General features: G+C 66.7%; 1 long non-coding RNA gene across 1 annotated transcript in view; it reads right to left on the bottom strand.

The window, feature by feature from the left end:
* LOC112485515 overlaps window positions 1-4,950 on the bottom strand; it is an 8,040-nt gene extending 3,090 nt beyond the window's left edge. The window contains exons 1-2 of the long non-coding RNA XR_003048492.1: window positions 4,341-4,950; window positions 983-1,199 (exon numbers count right to left, since the gene is read on the bottom strand). This is a non-coding gene — a long non-coding RNA (uncharacterized LOC112485515). The remainder of the gene's footprint in view (window positions 1-982; window positions 1,200-4,340) is intronic.
* Window positions 4,951-5,311: the final 361 nt, after the last annotated feature.

Raw genomic sequence — 5,311 nt, 5'->3', positions numbered from 1 at the left:
CACCCCCACCACGGGCTGGGCTGCCTGCGGGAGGCGGGAGGCGGGACCCAGCTCCTTGTCCACCCCCGACCCCCCCCACGTGCCCCCCAGGGGGCCGGATTCCATGCCGCTGGTGGGCTCCCAGCTCAGGTCCCCACAGCGCCACCGTTCCTGGCCAGGCCTGCGGGATGGGGTGCTTTGTGAGTCGGCACCCAGAAGGGTCACCTGGCCCTCCCCATCTCTACCTAGACCCGGAAGGACCAAGGCGACAGGTATACAAGTGCCTCCGATTGCCAGGCATGGACCAGTGAGGCTGAGGCCAGGCTCCTCGTGTGCGGTTTAGTTTCTGTTTTCCCGATGCACCGATCATTAATCGGTTGTTAATATTTACTGAGCATCTACTGTGTGCCAAGCCCTAGAGTCTCAAAGGGCAACTAGGCAGGTGGTCGGGGTGAAGGGGGATGCCTAGGGAGGGACAGGAGCCTGGCTCGCAGAGGGGCCTGAGCACAGCTTGGTTTTCCCCTGAGGAGGTCAGAGAGGGGGTCCTGGAGACCACTTGGGCCAGCGGTCAGGTTTCCAGGTGGGAACAGTGGCCCGCAGCAATCAGGATTAGAACCAGGTCCCCGGGCAGCCGGCCCACCTGGCCTCCCGCAGGGTACGAGGCCACGGCCCACGGCGCGCCCGCTCATCGTGCTCCAGCCCCGCTCTGGTCCCGGCCCGGCCACTGGCCCCTCTCCCCCTCGGGCCTCCGTTTGCCTGTCCTGAGGAATCGGGGTTTATGTCCTAAGGACTGAGCGGGACGGTGAGCACACAGGGTCTGCAGGAGCCGCGCGCGTGGGAGGGCGGGTCTGAGCCTTCCGCCTGCTGCGAGCCGCTTCTGTCGTGGCTGGCGGGCCCCTGGAAAGCACGCGCCGGCCGCCAGTGACTTGGTGGCGGTCATTCTCTCTCTGGCCCTGGGCCGGGCCGGGCAGTCGGCGGGGTGGACCCCGAAGGCTGCACTCACCGTGGCCTCTGCCCGGAGCCGTGGCCTCCTCGCGTCCCGCTCGCTCCCAGCCGACCGACGAGCTGGCGGCCACTCTCTGGACCCTGTTGCCACTGCCACCTGAGGGCCCCGCAGGCACCCGCTCCATCTGGGTCAGCTCCTCCGCGGCCGCCTCCACTGGGTCCCCCATGAGCAGCGGTGGCCTCAGCACCGCGGACTGGACATGCTGGGCTGGCGTCTGTGGAGAGAGAAGGTGGTGACAGCCTCTCAGGGAAGACAGGATCCTGGGACCCACATGGCCAGCGTGGGGGGTCAGGGGAGAGTGACCGCCAGCGTGGGGGGTCAGGGGAGAGGACCCCACCGTGCCTGGCGGACGCCTGTCACTCCCTCTGCAACGAGCACGGGTGCCCAGAGCAAGCTGCGGGAGCCCCGTGCCAACGTGTGCGTGGTGGTCTGGCCCACGCCAGCCGGGCCCGGCAGATGGACGTGCCCCGAGCAACCGGCTCAGAGCCCGCGGTGTGACCGCTGCTCAGAACCTGACCGTGCATGAGAGCGAGGACCGTGAGGGAACAGGGGGCAGCGATGTCCCGTCACACGCGGTGGCACCGGGGCTTGGAGACAAGCCCACCCACGTCCCGCCAGCAAGCACTGAGCCGAGGGCCCCGGAGGCCGCCCCTCCCCCTGTTCACTCCACGCCCCATGAGCTGTGACTCCGGCCTCGCTTCCCACGAGATCGGTGGCTCCTGTAACAACCTCTCGACAACCCCGTCCTGTTTGGCAGGAAACGAGCCAGGTCCCCGGCAGCCCCGGGCGGGAGGAAGTAGGTGGCCGAAGGCAGGGAAGAGGGAGTGGCCAAGGCAGGCTTATCCTATCCTGGGGGTGCCCCCGGGGCCCCAAGTTTTGCCTGCGCTCCCGCGACAGGGGGCTTTGTCGCCAGCCGGAGGACACAGGAGCAGACAGGCAGGGGACGCAGCGCCGGTGGCAGGGAGGCGGGCAGCCTGGGCCCGGTGCGGCGGGCACGGTCACAGCTGACACCGGGCACAAGCGTGCCACGTACGGGACGGTCACTTGCATCCTGCCTGCCTCCCGCGTGTGCATCTGCGCCCCGTGCCGGCCTGCACCGGGCGCTCGGGGACGGGTGCCGGAGGACAAGGAGGAGTCCCTGGGCTCAGGGAACCTGCCCCCCGCTGGGCGAGACCTGCCAAGAGGAGGGACGGCTGGGGACAGTCGAACGTGTGGTTCCTAGACACAGCCCAGCGACGAGGACGTGGGTGCAGCCTCCACGGGAGACTTTCTGCCCCGCTGGTTCCCGTAGGCCTTGCCCGGCCTCGCCCGCCGCCAGCTCCGACGCAGAGGGGCGGCCCAGACCGCAGCCCGGCGGGGGCCGCTGGCCGCGTCGGCATCAAGCCGCCCTGCGGGGGGTCTTCTTCCTTTGGCCTTCATCCTCTTTGTTCAGCTTATTGTGGGGACAAACTGGGGGGCCACCCGCAGCCTGGCCTGGCACCTGATCCCAGGGAGCCTGGGTGACCGCTCCATGCCTCAGTTTACCCACTGGAGAATGAGGATGAAAACTCCGCCTCGCAAGGAGGTCGATGGATGAAGCAAACGTGGGCCGGCAGGGGGAGAGGAGGTGCCGGTCCAGCCCGGCACGGGTTTGGGGGGCCTGGCCAGAGCTTTCACGGGGCGTGTCCTGAGAAAATACTTCGAAGGGCCGTGTAGGCCTCGTTCTCCTCCCCAGGAAGACGCCTCAAGGCTCGTCTGGTCGTCCCCGGTACTGGTGTCCACCGGAAGCTCAAAGGTGACTTTAATTGGAAATGGGGCCTTTGCAGATGACATTCAGATGAGGGCGCCCTGGCTTAGACTGGGCCTTGAGCCTGGTGACTTGTGTCCTTATAGGAAGAGGAGGGACCCTCAGACACGGGAGAGGACACATGGTGACAGAAGACAGACCGGGGTGATGCCGCCACAAGCCCGGGAGCACCTGGAGCCACCGGGAGCTGGAAGAGGCGGGAAGGGGCCTCGCCCGGCGCTGCTGACACCGACCCCAGACTTTTGGCCTCCGGACCGAGAGCAAATCTCTGGTATAAGCGCCCAGCGCGTGGGCTTGGTTATGGCTGCCCCTGGACGCCTGCCCGTCCCGCCGCCCGGTGTGTCGGCTTTGTCTGCTGTGAGGCAGGGTGACCCTCACCCACACTGGGGTACTCTCCTGAGGGAACGGAGTGATTCAGGCCAACGCCCAGCACGGGGGCGGGGAGGGGGTGCGTGAGCAGCAGCCGTGTGGCGATCACGTATCGACAGCCACCACCCTGAAGTAGCCTCCTCTAATCCCCACGGCGGCCTGGGGCACGGGGGTCGGTGGGGGGGCCTCGTGCCCATCTCACAGGCTGGCAAACTGAGGCTCGGCGAGACTTCGAGGCTGCATTCGACGCCTGCTGGGTCTGAGCCTGGCACTCGAGCACAAGCCCTATGCCCTTCACCTGTACCCACCTCGGCCCGTGCACCGCCCCCAGCCACAGGCCCCACTGCCCTCTCCAGGCCGGGCGTGGTGAGGCCACCCCGCCCTCGCTCAGCCGGCCCACGTGCAGGCAGCCCCAGGCCCCGGCACCGGCCGGCACCACTGACTGCCCGACATGGCTCTGCCATAATTTCTATGAGCCTCACAGACCGCAAAGGTCTGAAGACCCCTTGGACAGGGCTGGGGGTCTGGGGCTCCTGGCGGGGGCACCGGAGACCCGCGCAGACTTTCAGGGGTGTCTATAGACCACGTACCTGGGTTCCCACCCCCTTCCCCCAGAACTTTCTGGTTGGTGCCCCTGGCCAAGGCGCTCGTCCCATTTTGCCGCTGGAAAAGAGGCCCAAGATGGTGACTTGGAGTGGCCAGGTCACGGCTACGTTGCCACCCCAGGCTGACCACTTGTGACATCTGCCCCACGTGGTGCCAACACGGTGTGCAGGCCACTCGAGACCCCTCAGGCTGGAGTCCCTCGTCGCTGGCTAGGTTCCGCGTCTCATCCAGACACACCGGAGGCCCTGGCTGGGTGCCCAGGTGGGGGGGCGTCGGGCTGGGTGGCAGAAGCCTCCGTGCTGTATCGAATCTGACATCACCGCGGGCGCCACCCTGCCAGGCCCCGCGAGCAGCATCCCTGGAGTTCTGGCTGGTCCGCCAGCAGCCAGTGCCCACGGCCTTCCAGACTCTCTGGCTTCAGTGCTGCCCCCGACCCCCAAAATGTTGGGAAAGTCTTCAAGAACGTGACAGGTAGAAACTGCTCTTAGATCCGACTACGGGAGGACCCTGCTTGTGGCAACGCCTGTCTGCCGGTCCCCCCATTCCTGCGCCCCCAGTGTCCCCAGCGGCCTGCCTGTCCCGGCACCCTCGTACCTGTGCTCGATCTTCAGAGGCAGCTTCTGGGCCGGCGGCCACAGGACAGCAGGCGCCGGTGGCTGCTCCCAGCTCCTCCCTGGCCGGCCCTACTGGCTGCCTCACCGGCCAAGGCAGACGGCAGCGGCCCGGCCAGGCCGACTGCTCAGCGGTGGCCACCACCCCCTGCTTCCTGCCCCACTTCCTCCCTGCGCCTGGGGCCAGTGGCGAGAGGCGGGTTGATCATTAGCTCCTTCCTGGACCAGCTCCAGGCCCCGGCCAGCCCCTAGGCTCTGGGGTGGAGGCCCGGGGACACCCAGGCTCTCGCCTCGTCCCTGGGATTGGGGAAGTTGGCAGCTGCCAGCCTCAGCCTGTGTTCTCTGTTCCTCTTCTACTTACTGCGCTCACACTTACACACAGACTCGGGCACACGTGTGCGTACACACGCAGACACGCATGGGCACTCGCACGCACACACAGGTGCAGCTGCTTGCTGCTGGCCTAACTAGCGAGACACGGGACGGATGGGGGCCGGCCCACAAGCTCGCCTCCCTTCTGGGCCTTCGGGCTGGATCAGGGTCCCCCCCGGGAGTCTCGGCCCTGCTCGCTGGGAGGTGGCACCCGGTCTCCTGCTGGCGCAGACCAGAAGCAGAACTAACCAGCAGTCGCCCTGCCTCCTGCCCTCGCGAGGCGCTGGCTGACGGTCCCAGCCCAGCCCTAGAATGAGAGCGGGAGGACTTCGAAACGCAGGCACTACGTGTGTTAGCTGTATCCCAATAAAAATCTTTAAAAAAAAAACGAGATAAAACAAAACAGGAGGGCAGCCTTTACACACGGCCTGCTTTCACGCGCGAGTCTCGAAGGTAAGCGGTCATGTGCCTGTGTTACAGATAGGGAGACTGAGGTTCAGCAAGGGCCCGAGGCCAGTGACACTGGCCGATGAGCTGGAACCAGGTCTGACAGACCCTGGGGCTCCGAGGTGGCACTGCTGA

Source organism: Pteropus alecto, unplaced genomic scaffold (genome assembly GCF_000325575.1).
Source record: "Pteropus alecto unplaced genomic scaffold, ASM32557v1 scaffold5, whole genome shotgun sequence".
NCBI classification, from domain to species: Eukaryota; Metazoa; Chordata; class Mammalia; order Chiroptera; family Pteropodidae; genus Pteropus; species Pteropus alecto.
This window is presented reverse-complemented; position numbering and strand designations above follow the sequence as displayed.